General features: G+C 38.7%; 1 protein-coding gene across 2 annotated transcripts in view; it reads right to left on the minus strand.

The window, feature by feature from the left end:
* PDS3 (phytoene desaturase 3) overlaps positions 1 to 20372 on the minus strand; it is a 158417-nt gene that overhangs the window by 92344 nt on the left and 45701 nt on the right. The gene's annotated exons all lie outside the window — the stretch shown is intronic.

Consider the following 20372-nt stretch of genomic DNA (forward strand, 5'->3'; position numbering starts at 1 on the left):
GTAACTATGGGAAAAATCGATACGATACACACTAGTATCACGATAAGAGTGTGTATCATATCTATATCGGGTGTGTTTTACTATACAACCATGTATCATATGATACACCTTCAGCGCACTTTAAACAGGGCCAAATCGTATTTTTTATTTTTTGTGTTTTAAAGACCCCTGGAGGGCCAACTTTGACATGTGTGTAGAGGCCATTAGAGAGGTATCTACGCACTTTAGGAGTCGTGAGAGTGATTTGGGGGCCGATCTGTGCGCAAGGGTGAGGGCTTTTGCGATTTGCTCAAGAGTGCATGTAAAACCCACATAAAAAAAAAAATCGCACTTGGGATGGATCCGGACCCGACCCTGGCCTGTTAGGGTTAAAACACGGGGGGCGAGGGTTTCGTTTAAACCCTCTTCCCCCCCTCCCCCCCCCCCCTTTCCACGCAACGAAACGGGAGGGGTTTCCCTGTTGGGCTTCCCCTCGATCCCCTTTAAAAGCACGATATGGGAGGAAGGGCTCCCATCGGCTGCGCCTCCCTCCTCCTCCTCCTCTACATGCGGCGGCGCCGACGACGCCGGCCTCCTCTCCTAGGTACGTCTTCTATTTCTTCTACTACTTCTTCTTCTTCTTTCTATGCGTTCACCGGGAGGCCAGCAGAAGGTCGACGGCCCCCTGCCGCGCTCTCCCCCTCTCTCTCGGTCTATTGGGAGGCCGACGGCCCCCTACCGCACTCTCCCCCTCTCTCTCGGTTTGTTGGGAGGTCGGTGGCCCCCCTTGTCGTGGCCTCTCCCTCTTTTTCTGCGTTCGTCGGAAAGCCGGTAGGAGGCCAACGGCCCCTGCCGCACCCTCCCCTTTTCTTCTCTCTGCCTTCTTCTTCGATTTCCCCATTCAGCAGGGGCCTGGACCCCTGCTGTTTGGTTTAGCAGAGGGCAGGGCTTCGCCCTGCCTCTGTCCGGCTATCGCCCCTGCCACTTGAGCATTTCGGCAGGCGGGGCGAAGCCTTGCCTACCCCTCTCGCTCTTCTCATGATCGCCAGAGGGCCGACAGAAGGCTCTGTCGCACCCTCCCTCTCTTTATGATTGTCGAAGAGCCGACAGAAGGCCGACGGCTCCCTGCCACGCTCTCCCCTTTCTGCCATTTGTTGTTCTTGCCAGGCAAGGGCTGTGGTCCCTGCCGTCTGATGTGTTTAGCCAGGCAGGGGCCTTGGCCCCTGCCACTCGATAGATTCCGTCCGACAGGGGCTTCGGCCCCTGTCGCTCTTGCCCTCCGCCTACAGGGCATGCTCTACCATTGTCCCTTTCTATTCTTTATGATGACTAAGCATACTAAGTGTTCACACTTTCGCACTTCACACGACGGATCCCGCTCGTGCTCCGCGGCCCGAGTCCTTCATCACCTACAGTCGTAGGCAATCGCTCCTGAGGTAGGGAAAAGTTGCACAAGGACTTTAGAGGAATTAAATAGAGTATTTGGATGTTGATACAATGATAAGTGATATTTACATGCATATGACTTTGTGATATCCTGTTCTTTATTTGTCTTTATTTATCTGAAATTCACATATTTTCTGTATTCTACATGCATAGGCTTGTTCTATAGTAAATTCTTGTTACTGTATTCCTTTACTTGCTTTCTGTTGATGTCGCATTGTAGATACTTAGTTTTGCTAGTATATGTTTGTTCGCTTACCGCCCGCAGGCAAGCCTCGCAGGGTGTGCTGGTGCGTGTGCAACATTTCACACCTTTCAATAGGGGTGCGAAATTGAGTACAAACATTGTAGTGTTGAGAAGAGGGCCTTCTTGGTGCAAGGCTCAACTTCTCGAGCACGAAAGCATGCTTATAAACCTAGTGTTCTCTCTGCGAGTCGCTAGATGCAATTAGCTGCACCTCGAGTCGGTTACTCGGGAGAGATACTCGGATCAGCGGCAATCCTTAGACTTGTGTTCTTGTTTCGTAGAAATTAAGCTTGCTAATCGAAATCACTTATACTATATCCTACGGAACACAGTGTTGAGTTATCCTTCGAGAAACCCATGATCTACCATTGTAACCGAACCTTTAGACATATACGGTACGCACACTATAATGAGAAGTATGAGAGGTCGTTGACCACCTCGAACTGTACAATGAGCACTTTGTTGAAATAAATAAATATAATAATATTTGCCTCCATAGGCCAAACGCTCAAAGAGCAATGCATGTCAAGTTGGAACCAAATGAATTTCAATATATTAAAATGTTACCCTCGCATCGTAGTCGTACCCTTAGACAAGTTGTGAAAGTATCTCCAACAAGATACTAATATCAAGACCTTAATATTCTTGATATTGAACCCACCACGAAAGCACAATAAGAACACTTTAGAACACTTGTGCACAAAAAGCACAACCCACAAATAACTCACAAATGCACAAAGGCATAAAATAATGGAATCGATTTATTGAGAACTTGGGCTTTGACCTAAAGCCATCCAAAATACAAAGGGGAGAACCCCTATTTATAATACCAAAGAGGGGCCTTGGAGGGGCTCCACCCATAGTCGTTGGAGCCCCTCCAACGGTCACAAATGTGACCGTTGGAGAGGGCCCAACGACTATGTTGGTGGGCCCCCCAAGGTACCTTTTTGGTACACATACAAAAAGAAATAAAAAATAAAAAGAAAAATAAAAATAATTACAATCACATCCAAAAAATGAATGTGCGCAAAAATAGGGAAAAGACTAAACTACCCTTATGACTAGAAAAGACTAAACTACCCTTATGACTAAACAAATAGAAATATATATTTTATATATATATTTGAGTAGATACATATACATATATATTAATATATGTATATGTATTACCATATATATATAAAATATATATATTACATTTATATGATTATGTACATAATTTAACACCCCCCCTCAAACTTAGGGCAGGATGACCGAGAGTTTGCTAAGAAGGAAGTTGAAGCGCGGAGCACACAAGGCTTTAGTGAAGAAGTCCGCCAACTGATACTCGGACGTGACATATGGAAGGTCAATGATTCCTTGGAGATACGTCTCTCGAACATAGTGACAGTCCATCTCTATATGTTTGGTCCGCTCATGAAAAGTGTGATTTTTAGCAATATAAATCGCACTTTTGTTGTCACAGCAAAGCTTGGTAGGCCCTTCAATTTTGATTCCCATATCTTCCAGCAACTGATGAATCCAAACAATTTCCATGGTAGTAGTCGCCATGGCACGATATTCAGCTTCAGTTGATGATAGAGATACCTTTTGCTGCTTTTTGCATCTCCATGAGATCAATGAGTCTCCTAAGAATACACAAGAACCAGTGGTGGAGTGACGGTTATTTGGGTCACCTCCCCAATCAGAGTCAGTATAATTAATTAATTTTAACTCAGAAATGGAAGACAGAAAAACTCCCTTATTAATGGTGTGCTTTAGGTATCTCACGACACGCAAGATAGCACCCATGTGAACAGACGTTGGTGCATGCTGAAATTGACTTGCCGTATGCACCGCATGTGAGATATCTGGTCTGGTGATACTTAGATACATCAACGAGCCTACTAGTTGCCTGTAGGGAGTAGGATTGGAGAGAGGAACACCATCATCAATCTTCATTTTTGCTCCTACTATAGCAGGAGTTTCACAAACTTTATCATCTGTAATACCTGACCTGTCAATAATCTCAGATGCAAGCTTAGTTTGAGACAAAAAATACCCTCTATGAGAGTATGCAACCTCAATACCCAAAAAATAAGTTAAGAAACCCAAATCAGACATTTCAAACTTATCCTTTAATATGGACTTTATGCTTTTAATTCCTTTAGAATCATTCCCAGTAATAAGCATGTCATCCACATATAGCAACAGAATAACAATCCCTGCATTAGACTTTCTAACAAACAAAGCAGTATCAGTAAAGCATGATGAAAAACCATTATCTAACATCACAGAGTTAAACCTATCATACCAAGCTTTGGGAGCTTGTTTTAAACCATACAGTGCTTTCCGAAGACGAAGCACTTTCCCTTTAGGATACTTCATTCCAGGAGGAGCATCCATATATACTTCTTCGTTTAGATCTCCGTTTAAAAACGCATTCTTAACATCCATCTGATAGATGTTCCATTTATTTATTGAAGCAACAGTTATAAGACATCGGACGGTGACCATCCGAGCAACGGGGGCAAAAGTCTCCTCATAATCAATCCCATATTTTTGACCATACCCTTTTGCAACTAAGCGGGCCTTATATCTCTCAAGAGACCCATCACTCTTAGTTTTGACTTTAAACACCCATCTACACCCTATTGCTTTCTTATCTTTAGGAAGGTCTTGAAACTCCCAGGTTTTTGCTTTCTTTAGGGCTTCAAGTTCATTGTTCATAGCAACTATCCATTCTGGGTATTTTCGTGCTTCCTCAAAATCCCTAGGTTCTATGTACGAGTGAATGGCGCTTAGATAGGCTCTATATTTTGGTGAAAAAGACTCATATGAGATGAACCTAGAAGGAGGTTTTCTTGGTCTTTCGGTCCTACGAAGATTTCCTTCACTTAAAGGGGTAGACTCACTATCATATCTTTCGAGGGAACTTCTAAAAGTACTCCTATCTCTATGAGAGTAGGTTATAGGATATCTATGTGGTTCTTCATTAATGAGTTGATCAGTATGAGTTTCATCATTTTGATTTGTTTCATCATCGCTAGTATCATCATCTTCAGTTAATAAATCAAACAGAAAAGAATAATCTATATTCTCATCATTAGTTTCAAGTTTTTCGAAACCACTAAATTTTCCAAGAAGCTTACATTTCTGAAAACATAAAGTTTATCACTCTTAACATCATAACAACGAAAACCTTTATGAGTTTCAGAGTAACCAAAAAAGGCACAAGGAATGGCCTTAGGGGAGAGTTTGTCATTTTTATCAGTAAGGATAAAACATTTACATCCAAAAACCCTTAACCTGCTATAATCAGGTTCTTTTTCGTATAATTTTTCAAACGGGGAAATCTTGTTCAAGTTTTTAGATGGAAGTCTATTTATGAAATAGACAGAAGTAAGAGCGGCCTCCGCCCAGAGTTTTTTCGGTATATTTTGAGAAATGAGCAAAGTTCGTGTGGTTTCAATAATATGCCTATGTTTCCGTTCAGCCAACCCATTTTGTTGGGGAGTTTTGGGACAAGACTTTTGATGAAGAATTCCATAGTTTTCAAGATAGCTTTTAAATTCATTGGAAAGGTATTCGCCACCCGAATCGGTTCTAAAAATTTTCAAATTTCCATTGAATTGATTTAAAACCATCATATGAAATGTTTTAAAAGTTGAAAAAACTTCATATTTATGTTTAAGAAAATATATCCAACTAAACCTAGTGAAATCATCCACAAAGATAACATAGTAAGAAAAGCCTCCCTTGGATATCACCGGAGCTGGACCCCATACATCGGAGTGAACGATTTCAAAAGGTTTTGTTGTAAACATGGATCTTTGAGGAAAAGGAAGACTTCTCATTTTTCCAAGAATACATTCATTACAAACAAAATTTTCATTACAAAGATGCTTAATAAAAGGCAAATAAGAGATTTTAACAATGTTGGGATAACCCAATCTCTTATGCCATACATGAATATCTTTGTTTTGAGCAACATTACAAAATTGATTCTTGGGCATTTTAAGGAAATCAACATAGTAGAGGTCTCCTCTCCTAGAGCCTTCCCTAATCAATTTCCCGGACTGGCGATCCTGTATCCAACATTTATTAGAAGAGAACTTTATATCGCAACCATAGTCCGAGAGTTGAGAGATGGAAAGTAAATTTAAGTTTAGTTTTGGAATAAGACGAATTTTTGGGATAAAAAAATCTTGTTTTTCAAAATTGCCCATTCCTTTAATTTCAAGAGGGGTTCCATCCGCGGTTGAGACAAAAGATGGAAGGGGATTTTCAGAATAATTAGAAAGAAAACAATGAGTTGGAGTCATATGAAACGAAGCACCAGAATCAAGTAGCCAAGATGTCTTACCAAGAGAGGAAGAAGATGACATGGCGGCTCCAGAAGTGCCTCCTTTGAGAAGAGGTTGAAGAGCATCCATAATTTGATAAAGCGAAAGAGGTTCATTTGATGTTGAAGGCCGTTCCTCCGATTGGGATGCTAAAGCCGCGGCGAGGAATTTCTTCCATTTAGGACAATTGGGTTTGATATGTCCCGGTTCTTTACAAAAATGGCAAGTTAATTTGCTATAATCCCTCTTGCCATATCGATCATTTTGCCCTTGATTTTTGAAATGGGGCGGTTTGTAGGTCTTCAAATTATTACCGGGTCTTGACACGGCATTGACCACTTCATAGTCATTTTGAGAAGGTGTAGCAAGAATGCTTGGATTATTTTTACTAATCCCCATACGTGTTTCCTCACCACTTAGCTTGGTGATGACATCTTCAATAGATGAGGAGGTAAAAGCCGATAGAAGGGAGGACCGAATTTGCTCAAATTATTACCGGGTCTTGACACGGCATTGACCACTTCATAGTCATTTTGAGAAGGTGTAGCAAGAATGCTTGGATTATTTTTACTAATCCCCATACGTGTTTCCTCACCACTTAGCTTGGTGATGACATCTTCAATAGATGAGGAGGTAAAAGCCGATAGAAGGGAGGACCGAATTTGCTCAAATTCGGGTCTAAGACCATTTAAGAAGTTGAAGAACCGATCTTCCTCAAGTTGTTTGTGCCTTAACTAATAGCTTCTCCACTCCATTTTGGTTCGAGCATGACAAGCTCGTCCCAAATAGATGATAATTCGGCAAAATATTCCCGAATAGATAAATCATTTTGTTGAAGAGTCAAGGCTTTCTTTTGGAGGTAGTATTTGTGAGACAAGTCTCTTGACGTATACATTTTTTCAAGGTATAACCAAGCTTCGGAGGCCCTTTTAAATTTGATGATGTTGGCATTGATCTTGGTTTCAACGGACGAAAAAATCCAAGACAAAATTTTGAAGTTCTTCATTTCCCACTCATCATGCCTTTTGGAATATTCTTCTAAGGCCTTTTGTCTATCTTCTCCTTCAAGAATTTTGATTTCTCCTTTCCCTATAATAGAAAGCTTGGGTTTGGGTTCCGATATGGATCCTTGAACATAACCCCAAAGACCTTTCCCTTTGATATGGGCTTCCATGTTGCCGGCCCAAACATGGTAGTTTGAACCACTAAGTTTAAAACCAAGGGAGAAGTGGGAGTCTTTTTCACCCATTATGGAGAGGAGAAGATGAAAAATAAAGCGTACCTTAACGGATTTTCAACCTTTTCTTGACGAAAGTTGCTTCTAAAATATTGCCCAGAGCAAATGCTTTACTCAAAAACTTCACTAGCTTGATGGCACGATTTTTGAGGTGCTTCACAAGAGGCGAGAAACACGATCTTCTTTCTTCCAACGAGGCTCTGATACCATGTGAAAGTATCTCCAACAAGATACTAATATCAAGACCTTAATATTCTTGATATTGAACCCACCACGAAAGCACAATAAGAACACTTTAGAACACTTGTGCACAAAAAGCACAACCCACAAATAACTCACAAATGCACAAAGGCATAAAATAATGGAATCGATTTATTGAGAACTTGGGCTTTGACCCAAAGCCATCCAAAATACAAAGGGGAGAACCCCTATTTATAATACCAAAGAGGGGCCTTGGAGGGGCTCCACCCATAGTCGTTGGAGCCCCTCCAACGGTCACAAATGTGACCGTTGGAGAGGGCCCAACGACTATGTTGGTGGGCCCCCCAAGGTACCTTTTTGGTACACATACAAAAAGAAATAAAAAATAAAAAGAAAAATAAAAATAATTATAATCACATCCAAAAAATGAATGTGCGCAAAAATAGGGAAAAGACTAAACTACCCTTATGACTAGAAAAGACTAAACTACCCTTATGACTAAACAAATAGAAATATATATTTTATATATATATTTGAGTAGATACATATACATATATATTAATATATGTATATGTATTACCATATATATAAAATATATATATTACATTTATATGATTATGTACATAATTTAACACAAGTATGGTCTTACTTTTGGACAAGTACATCACGTTGGTGTTACGATGTTTGGATGATGAGGTTGTGGCAACCTCGAAGCGTGCATATAGCATAATGTTGTGATCACATAAATGGTGACAATTTGCCTTCACAGGCAAGATGCTCGGGTGGGTCTAGTAGACCAGAGCATGTAGAATGGGGCGGCGGTTAAGAAACCCCCGTCATGTTTATTCGACTCTCACAGTTCATCAAGGGAGAGAATTGATGATACAATAACTCTGATGGACAGGTTGTTAACAACCACCCCACGGGCAAAAGACTCGGCTTCCCCAATCATCGAAGTTAGGAAAAATGAGACTACCATAAATTATCCTAGGTGGTAGCTCCCAGGTACATCTGCAGAAGTTGGATGCATCCATGGGCCACGAATGCCTTTGAGAATTTACTCTCTTTGTCACTGACCGTTCCCTTAAGAGCGGTCTCAATCAATCATTCGGGTTAATGAAAAATACTTGACATAATAAACCCCCGAATCGGTCTCCGTTGTTTTCACGTTTCGCGTATGTACGTACCCACAGGCCAGTTAATATCAGAACTTAAAGAATATCATGTTCACAATAGTTATAGATTAATAAAATTCATATTGCTTACAATGTTGCTTATATCTTGTGATGAATATCTCTTTCAGTACAGAAGTTTTTTGCATATGTTGCACATGCTAGAATAGATTTACTTTCTCGCATTTCAATTACGCATTTTAATTACTGCTTTTAATGAAATAAATTGTTTATTCTATGATGTTCTACTTTATTTATTCGTGCACCTACCAGTTTGTTATGAGACTGACCCATTTCATGGGCAGGTGACGAGTAGGACCCTACAAGTGGTTGATGGCACGATGCAACTTGGCTCGAGATTTTCTTCTTTCTGCTGGCGTCTTGGCTCTGTATTTTGGGTTTTTCTTTAGATTTTTGGATTGTGGAAAGAATGCATATTTTTGTAATAAAATTGCAAATTCTATTAATAATCTATGGTTTTATTCATCACTTACTTAGAGTAACTGTTTTATAGATGATGATGATCTCAAAGCTCACGTGCCTAGAATTTGTCAACTCGTGCTCCTTTCTAAATTGCTTCTGTTGTCGATTTGAAAAGTCAAAATCCTTATCTTTGAAAGGTTTTTCATCAATGTTTTTCGAAATCACAAGTTAAAATTTTGGGAGTTACAGTGCATTTTCACCATTTTTTCACTCAAGAAAATGGAGACGATGTGGATGCGAAGAAGGATGAGGAGAAGAAGAAGAAGATAACGATGATGATGATTGAGGCTATATTTTCAAAAAACTTGGTTATTTAACACTTAAGTATTCACAAACTTGGTTATCTTGTTTTTGTTTACGTAATATGAAAGTAAGAGTCTTATGGCATGTTCTTAATTACAAGATATTTAATATTTTGCATTGTTCTTGTGAGATAGTTGATGTTTGATGATGTCTTATGCAGCTCATAGAGACATAAATATTTCATATGTGATTTTATGGTTGTATTTTGTGCAATTCATCATTGTTTCATATGTTATGGTTTTTTAAGAAATTTTATTATTTTTTCTGATTTTTCTTGATTTTTTTGAAATATTTGAAAAAAAATATTAAAAATTATGATTTTTTATGATACGTACCTTTTTTTGGGCCCAACCGATACGAGTAATGATATGATACTTACAACCTTCGCTATATATACCCATATAATATGTATGTATATATACATATAAATATGTATATATATTTTATATTGTTGTAATAGGTAATACTCATTAGGGTATTTTTGTCATTTCACTTATATGTAATAGGTTGTGCCCATTAGGGAAACTTTAGACTTTTTCTATTTCTATCATTTTATTTTCAGCCAAGGGAACTTTAGTCAATAGAACTAAGATTCGTTGGGATGCTCCCAACCGCGGCTCTATGTGCCTCCTCTTGTCTATATAAAGGGGATTACTCCCCGCTTGTATTATGTTTTTCTCAAGCACTTGAACCTCAATAATATTTATACTTTTTATGTTTGCTCTTTCCCTTAAGTGGCTTTGTGAGTGTGTTTTGTATTGACCCATAAGTGGTCCTTTTGTATGTGCACATTCTTGTATGATTGTAAGCTCATAAGAAGCATCTATTTGTGCACTTAATTCATTACATTGAATGGGTCACCAAGTTGACCCAGACAAGTATTGAGTGAGGCATGACCAAATTGAGTCCCAAGTCTCTTGATTTTTCAACCTTGTTTAAAATCCCCACATAAAGGAGACAAGAAAGTTCACTAGCCTTAATATCTTCTCTTAACAATTATTCGAAGAAGAACCGTACCTTATTGAAGATTTTCGGCGATCGGAGGCTCGGGACGTGCAGGCACAGACGGCTGGTGTCGCTCCCCGCGGCTGCCGTGAAGAAGGGAGCTTGCTGGAAGACTTTGGTGGCTACTGGTGGCTGCGGTTTGCCGCAGCACTTTCCGGCGACCTCTTCTTCCTCCGGTGTGCGCACGCAGACAGGGAGAGGGAGATTGAGGGACTGAGTGGAGAGAGAGAGGCGAGTGAAGAGAGTCCCCTCTCCACTCCCTCTTATCGGGCCAGACCCCTCCCCCCTTCACGCCGAGATGGGGGGGGGTCGGTTACGCCCTGCGTAACTCCCCCTCCCCCCCCCCCCTTTCCTTTTTTTCCTGCTAGGTATTATCGGGCAACCCTTATCGGGTTGCCCTTTTCATTAAAAAGGCTGTCATGGGGTGGGGCTCGGGTCCGAACCCGGGATCCGTAACCCGGCCCCCAACTGCATGGATCCACAAGTTGGATCCGAATGGATCCAACTGTGGATCCTCGGATAAGTTTTAAAAATAAAATTTTATTTAATTTTAATTTCACATTATACGTAAAATTTTACCCCCATCAAAATGGATCCGCAAGTTGGATCCAAGTGGATCCAACTGTGGATCCTCGAATCCGCTTAATATATATATATATATATATATATATATTATATTTCTATAGTATTACCAATATTAATATTATTTATTTATGATTATACACATATATATATATATATATATTAGATATATATAAATATATATATATATGTACATGGATCCGGTATATGGATCCCATACCCATCTACGCACCCCTATTGAATGATTATTCTCCGAATTATTTAGTTAATTACAAATTATTGTACTTATACGTACATATAAAATTTACGAGGTAAATGTATGCGAAAAACCCCTTTATGGGTCCTGGATCTGTAATTTGGATCCAGGCCCAATTTGCAAAATTTTTATAAAATTTTCGGGTTTTACATCCCTACCCCCTTAAAAGAATTTCGTCCGCGAAATTAGAACGTACTAAATGTGAGTAGTACCAAAATTATATATCGCACGTAAGCCTCGCAAATTTAGACCCTCTATGATCCTACCTCCTTGGGGTTGATCACGAACAATAATCATTCATATACTCACATCAGACTTTTAAAGTCACAACAAGGAATATTAAACTATAATTGCAATCAATCACACAGAATTCACATACTTAAAGTAAAAGTATTAAATAATCATATCAGTGAAGAAGACTGCTCTGGAGGACGAGTCACACTTGTTGACGCTTCAGGACAGGGCTCATATACTAAAATAAAAATTTAACACTTAAAAGATGACAAAATTGCAAATCTTTGTGGTGGGCTCTGATACCAAACCTGTAACGACCCCAATCCAGACCCTTTAAAAATGCGGAAGATTTTTTTTTTTTTTCTAAGAGTTGCGGAAACCTTCCCAGAGATCTGGGGTCCTCACAGTTCCACTTTCCATTGGATAGCCCATCCACCACAAACGAAGTTGCAATTATCATCCATAACAACCAACTAAAACTCTTTTATTAATGAGTAAGTAAATTTCAAAGACAAGGTTTTCTTCAACTGAAAGTAAAGTAACAATTGCAGAATTTAAAAGAACTGAAAGACAAAAGAAAGAGCCACAATATCCTCTACTGAAGCTGACAAGTCCAAGTATAACTCATCCATCCCCAGATGCATGTCCAACTTCACTGTTCAGCATCTCCTGTGAAAAACCAACAAAGTAGGGTGTCAGAACCGAAATTCTGAGCACAGCTACTTCTAAAGAAACCAGATGAGAGAAAGAACATGGATAAGATTTCATGCAGTGATTTAAGTGAGTGCAGATATAAATTTCCATAACTACCAATGATTTCATATACTCACCAGTCAAGAACAGTAAACAGTGTCATATATCGATAACTAATTAATCAAACCTTTCAGCATGATTTCACAAAGTAGGTCATATGCTACCACCAAATGATGTCCTAATATCAAGAATGATTCAAACCTTCATGATCTAATGCATAACAGAAAAATGCATGAGTATGTGCAATGTATGACTTCTTCTGTTATCTTTCATTTAAGTTTCATCTTTCCATATGCATGCCCTATTAAATGCACACATCTTTAAGTTCCTCTTTTTAATTATCGTGGCCCGCGGATACACCAAACGGGTACAAACCCCGAGGTCAAGTAGGTTCCCAGGGTAGCTTAACACACAATTTGCATTTTATTACTGGGTTCCAACTTAGCCCTCGACCGATATCAGGAAACAGCACCATCCATCAGAACATTAGACCTCCACATCTAATGTCGGGGACACAAGGGACACCCCACGCCCACAAGTGCCACTTCCTTGGTACCATAAACTCACAGTTGTGACTAACACACCACTCCCGGGTAAAGTGGCGGGTTCTCCCTAAAACCGTGGCCAGGAGAAGAACCTCAATATCGGGTTCAGGGGCAACAACGCACACGGAGTTTTTGTATCCTCACAGTCTCCCCAAGACCGGATATCCAAGATTCTCATACTCCAGATGAGATATCCCAGAATGTATATTACACTGTTCTTATTCTTTATTTTTATTTAAAGTTCATTCTTTAAGTTTGCAACACTATATGCAAAAGTAAAGTGAAAACCCTGCATCCTCCCTTGCAGGGACCCATTCGGGACTTCAGCCCGTGTAAACACATAGAACAGTGTAGTAAAGTGTCAAACCATCTTATGTGGTTTAAGTGATGCTGTTAAAAACATAAATAAAAGAAAACCAACTCACGGCACTCCAGGCCGATGATGGTCCAATTTGGCCATCGGTGCATCACCTAATAAAACCATAACAGTGTTTCCTTTATAACATTAAGCCAAAATGCCAAACAACATACATATTCATGCAAATATAAACCCAAACATATGCATGTCATAATTCATTCATATGCACTTTCAATATGTGTGTGTGACCTACATCACATATTTAACCAAATTCATGGTTTCTTTTAAGTGTGTGAGTGTACATGTACCAATTCACACAATAATCAAGCGTACAGGTTCAAGAAGAATTAAACATAACTGAATCATGCTCACACCCATGAGTACCATAATCATAACGGTCAAATGAAAGCATAAACCTCCACGGCAAGTGTTTCTATACCATCCAATACACAAGCTTTTAAATAACACATGGATTCTAGCCAAAAATATAATGTCCAGCTAGGGACAAAAAGCAAGATACATTCCATATGTATAATTTCAGTTTCATGTATCCATCCTCCCTAAACAGTGTAACATGAGCACTGTTATACACAACTGACCCATTAATGATAAATAACAAGTATAACTAGTTAGTCATGCTTCATTTTATTCATTTTATATCAATAGATTGCCTAACAGAAAATACTAATGAACCCATTCTCTAATGATAACAGTTGTGCCCAGTTTACCGAATATGAATGGGGAACTGTACAAAAGAATGGAGGTCGGCTATGTGTACCTAATAATGCTGTCCTCCTATTTGGCACATCACAATATGACATTTCAAGACAAATTTTTAAATAGATTTCGGAGGCTTGATAACCCCAAATGAAAACAGCAAGAACAAAACAAATCATCCTTCTCATGAAACAGGTTACAGATTCCTTTCAAGTATAACTATGCCATGAAGACATTAATTTAGTAATAATCAAGCACAGGTAAGAAGAATAAAGGAAGCAAGAGTGTGGAAGGACCATATGATTTCCAGCTCAACTCAAGTGAAAACTCCATTATGACAGGTTACGGACTAACTATCAGTCTAGTGAAATTTCAGTACAAGAATACAAGGCAAAATACGCAGGCCAATACATGCAGTTTTAAAACTGAACACACGTTGAGCTGTGTAATGGCATTCCAACATTCAGTTTTAGATTCTCATTCTAATACCCAATTTCAGTTATATCATGCAGCCTTTCATAAGTCTGGGTGTTATGATTTCAAATTTTTGCGTATTCAGCAGCAAGTATAGCAGTACATTATCCTACTTATCAAAATATGAAGGAATGATATTCAGCAACCAATCACATCAATGTACACGGCTTAATATGAACATTTTAATCCAATAGCATAAAAAGATTTTGTCTACAAGAAACTTCATGATGCACCTAATGCCCATCGTGTAACCTACCCAAGTCAGGTTATACATGACTCTTCCTATGCACATACAATGATAACAAAACCCCAAATAAAGTTTTATTTTAATTTGATAATGGCAACCGAATCCCCCAAATCTGATTGATTAAGGTCTCTGACAACCTTCATAACCTCCTCCCCATTCAACATCAACACTGAAACCCAGCAGTTTATGTGCCCAGAACAGTTCTTTTTGCTATTTCACAAACACTAACTTAAAAAAAATCGCCCAAATTAGAAATCTCTGTCCAGGCTATTTATTTTTCCTAAGCAATTCACCTCTTTACGTAATACAATCATACTAAACACCACAAGAAAATCCAAAATGAAGAAAAACAAGTAAAACAAACAGATCCAAAGACTATATATCTCCAAAAACGATACCAACATCCAAAAACATCATCTACCGAAACACCCGTTAAAAATCTCTAAGATTTTCATTAAAGGGGATCAAGTGCACACACAGGAAACCCCTTTTCTTTCTTTTTTTTTTCATACGAGTCACAGGCCAGCACCCAGCCGACTGGGTCGGCTGGGCCTGCTATGGCCCGGTCCAAAAGAAGTAGAGCACCCAGCCGACTGGGTCGGCTGGGCCTGTCGCCCCCTACCAATGCACTATTGGCCTGCAACATGAAACAACACATATTTTTTTTTTCAAGCATATACGATTATTGTTTTCATAAGCATATACGATTTCAGTTCTCCGATTTCAATATTTAGGGCATATTAAGAAAACCCCCAAATCAATTTGATTTGGGTATTTAGGGTTTATCAAGAAAAACCCCCAAATCAACGTATGGAATCGAACCCCTGTTCGATTCCTCACCCAGGTTCGAAGAAGAACCATACCTTATTGAAGATTTCCGGCGATCGGAGGCTCGGGACGTGCAGGCACAGACGGCTGGTGTCGCTCCCCGTGGCTGCCGTGAAGAAGGGAGCTTGCTGGAAGACTTTGGTGGCTGTTGGTGGCTACTGGTGGCTGCGGTTTGCCGCAGCACTTTCCGGCGACCTCTTCTTCCTCCGGTGTGCGCACGCAGACAGGGAGAGGGAGATTGAGGGACTAAGTGGAGAGAGAGAGAGAGAGAGGCGAGTGAAGAGAGTCCCCTCTTATCGGGCCAGACCCCTCCCCCCTTCACGCCGAGATGGGGGGGGGTTGGTTACGCCCTGCGTAACTCCCCCTCCCCCCCCTTTCCTTTTTTTCCTGCTAGGTATTATCGGGCAACCCTTATCGGGTTGCCCTTTTCATTAAAAAGGCTGTCATAGGGTGGGGCTCGGGTCCGAACCCGGGACCCGTAACCCGGCCCCCAACTGCATGGATCCACAAGTTGGATCCGAATGGATCCAACTGTGGATCCTCGGATAAGTTTTAAAAATAAAATTTTATTTAATTTTAATTTCACATTATACGTAAAATTTTACCCCCATCAAAATGGATCCGCAAGTTGGATCCAAGTGGATCCAACTGTGGATCCTCGAATCCGCTTAATATATAAATATATATATATATATATATATATATATATTATATTTCTATAGTATTACCAATATTAATATTATTTATTTATGATTATACACATATATATATATTTTAGATATATATAAATATATATATATGTACATGGATCCGGTATATGGATCCCATACCCATCTACGCACCCCTATTGAATGATTATTCTCTGAATTATTTAGTTAATTACAAATTATTGTACTTATACGTACATATCAAATTTACGAGGTAAATGTATGCGAAAAACCCCTTTATGGGTCTTGGATCTGTAATTTGGATCCAGGCCCAATTTGCAAAATTTTTATAAAATTTTCGGGTTTTACACTTTTGAACAACCAGCAGTTGCTGAGTTTTTTATGCAACTTCGCCACAAAGCCATTAATTCACTTTTGAGCTCATTTGCTCCTGGTCCCATGGGTATGGCAAGTAGATTCCACAGAAATTTTGGATCACCAACCCGAACTAGCCCTGTCATGGCTAAAAACCAGCACGTGGTACTTGATGTGCCTAGATCTTCCTATATCTGAGCTATTACTTTTCTTTTTGCAATTTTACCCTTTTATTGTCTAAATCAAAGTCACATGTATCGTTCAAGGTAATTTCTCAGCGACGGTTTTTCTCGGAGATATTTTCAAAAAGTGATTTTTCTAGGGAAAATCTCAGAAACTATGAATTCTAAAAAAGGATAAGAAATGGTAGGTTTTATAGTTTTTTTTTTGCAAGAATATAAAGAAACAATTAGAAAAGGTTTTAAAATATAAAGAAACAAAACAAGATACTTAAAATATATAAACAGATGTTTCTTTGAAAATCTCAAGAATACCTCGAGAAAATACTGTGATAATATCGCGATATTTTGAAAATCTCAAGAAAATATTGGCCGACATTGAAATACCGATAATATCGTGATGGTCTAAATCATGTCTATCATTCTACCTCTGGTTTTTTACTTGAATTCTTTGGTTCAAGGGCAGGGCAAAGAAACCATGGAACTGAAATAACTCATTTTGAACACCTTTCATACAGTACGGAATCCGGATCAAATAAAACCCTATGGAATAACTACTTGGCTACTTGCGAACACTCAAGTAGCGTCTTCTTCAAGGTTTGTTCAATTACTCTTTTACCCGCAAATGCAATGTAGGCATTGGATTCTACAACAATGATATCTCCCATCATACCAAAACTAGTTGTCACTCCAACAAGCAATGAAAGGATCGATACATAGAATATGGCCAAAACAAATGTTACAAATCTCAACTCAATCTTCTTTAAAACACATATTGCACCACTAAATTCAAACACTAGGGCACAAGATTCCAACCTCTAGAAGACAACCTATCAAGCTCAATTGTTTGTTCATACTTGAGATATTTTCACTTATTAATGTGTAATCAAGGCTGTGTATTTGATTGATTTTGCTCTGACCCACCTCTTCTTAGTACAGTGTTCATGACTAAAGTCAAACAACAGGGCACAAGATTCCAACCTCTAGAAGTCAACCTATCAACCTCGATTGTCTGCCCATGTTTAGAATTGAGATATTTTTACTTACTAAAGTCTAATCAAGGCCATGCAGCAGATTTTTTGTTTTAATCCACCTCTTTAGTGTAAGAGATAAGTAATATTACTGTAATTGCAGTTAATGGCAGTTCTGTAATTTCTGCAATGTTATGTACTAGTTTTATTTACTGACATTCAGATGCACATTATTATTTGTACCAAAGGGTATTAAAATAAAATACTCTTAAGGCAGTTTTAAAAGGTGTTTATAAGATGATAGGAAATCCCAAGATAATTAGTTTTGGAACTCCTCTTTAACAAAAGTGCGAAGTACCTCTCTCTCTCCTTCTCATCTTCTCCCCAAAATCTACTCCTTTTCTTTTAATCCATCATTGATCTACAACATATGCAACAATACTCCAATCACTTAAGCATGGAGAATAGCAGTTCTTTATGTAATATCGTGTTTTTTACACTTAGTTAAATTCAGAGATTTTTGAGATTTTGGCTGTGTTGTAGAAAAATCGATAAATACCCGATATTAGGTGGCGTCAATTGAATCTAGGCTTGGCCCAGGTTTCATTAACAAGACCTAAACGAGCCAAACAAGATATGATGAAAACTTTTAATTTTGACCTTTAAATCAAGCAAAATTCGAGCAAAATTTGGGTTAAATTCAAGCAAAATTCAAAGGCGAAATTCAAGTTATATATCAATAGATGCGCCTCAAAATTTTGAATTCAACAATATTTTATTTTCCTGAAATTGGGCTACGGTTGGCCCGAAAATCACATTTTTTTTAAAAAAGGCCTCTCTCGATGGGACCGGGTCTAGGTTGGATCGAACCGAATTTGATTCGTATGATCCAAGTTAATATGAATCTAGACCCAGTCCAAGACTCATCTTAATTAGGATCTGATCCAATTCAAAATCCATATGAAAATTGGATATGGATTTAGATCTTGGATTTGGATCTAGATCCAAAATCTATGTCCAACGAAATTAAAGCTTTAAATTCAAAATACGGGATTAAATTAAGAAAATTGAAGTTAAAAGGACTTCCAGAGAGATAAGGCACCCTTTGGAATTTTTTGGATATTTATTAATTAATAATTAATTAATATTAATATTAAAAATAATTAAATTTTGAATTTCAGTTAGATATGGTAGTTACCAAATAATGGGGTCTCTAGAAGAGCCCAATTTGGTTGAATAAACAAAACAAAAAGTAAGTAAAAAAAAAGGAAAGAAAAAAAAAGTGAAAAAAAGTCAACAAAGAGATTAGGAAAGGAGGGCAAGAGATAGAGTCTCGTATGGGGAAACTTCATCTCCCAACCCATATGGGAATCTGGGGGGGAGGGGTCACCCTCTAAAGGGGCCCTCTAGTATAAAAACTCAAAAAAAAAAAAAGAGAAAGAGAGAGAGGGAAAGATGTCTGCTCATTAATTAGGTCTAATCTCCTATGGTTTAAATAGAGATTAGCCAAATGAATATATTTACATATGGGTCCCTCATTATTTAGAAAATACCAAAAACAACCTTAAGTATAAATAAAAATTTAAGAGGTCCACTTATCTTAACACTCCCCCTCAAGCTGGAGCATAGATATCAATCATGCTCAGCTTGCCGCAATATTTTAAGAAATTGGACCTGGCAAGAGGCTTTATAAAAATATTTGCAACTTGATCCTCAGAGATTACATGCTTGGTAGAGATATGTCCAGCTTGAACCATATCTCTTATGTAGTGGCAGTCAACTTCAATATGTTTTGTCCTCTCATGAAATACCAGATTATTAGCTATATATGTAGTAGCTATATATGTAGCCACCTTGTTATCACATATCATCACCATAGGAGAAGAAACCTTTACTTGAAGATCAGTCAACACAGTTCGAACCCACATCAATTCAGTTGTCGTTTGAGCCATAGCCCTATATTCTCATTCGGCACTTGACCTAGCAACTACAGTTTGCTTCTTGCTTCTCCAAGACATTAAGTTATCTCCCACAAATACACAGAAACCGGTGGTAGATTTTATATTCTCTACAGACCCAGCATAATCAGCATCAGAATAAGCAACTACCTCCAGGGTACCCCCTTTCTTGAATAATAACCCTTTTCCAGGGGAAGATTTTAAGTACCAGAGTATCATCATTGTAGCATTCCAGTGTACCTCAGTCGGGTTGTCCATGAATTGGCTAACCTTGCTCACAGCCAAAGCAATATCAGATCTAGTCATTGTCACATATAGTAACTTCCCTACCAATGAGCAATAGCTCCTGCTATCAATAGGTTTTGACCCCTCGTCCAATAAATGGACTTTGTGATCCATAGGAATATTTGTTGTTTTAGCTCCCAACATTCCTGTCGCTTTAAATAAATCAAGAACATACTTCCGTTGGGAGAAAACCACTCCCTCACTGCTCCTGGCGACTTCTATGCCCAGAAAGTATCTAAGTGGATCAAGGTCTTTTGTAACAAAATGTTTTTGAAGATGAGCCTTTGTAGCTACAATATCTTTCATGTTATCTCCTGTAAGAATGATGTCATTCACATATACTACCATAACGACTAGGCCTGAGTTAGTTTTCTTAATAAATAATGTGTGGTCTGACGCTGACCTATTAAAACCAAACTTTGACATCACCTCAAACAACTTTTGAAACCATGCAGGAGGACTATGCTTTAGACCATATATTGTCTTTCTTAATCTGCACACCTTCTTACACTCCCCCTCAACCTCGAACACAGGAGGTTGTTGCATATAGATTGTCTCAGACAGATCC

Source organism: Nuphar pumila, chromosome 10 (assembly GCF_984573655.1).
Source record: "Nuphar pumila chromosome 10, dmNupPumi1.hap1.1, whole genome shotgun sequence".
Taxonomy (NCBI): Eukaryota; Viridiplantae; Streptophyta; class Magnoliopsida; order Nymphaeales; family Nymphaeaceae; genus Nuphar; species Nuphar pumila.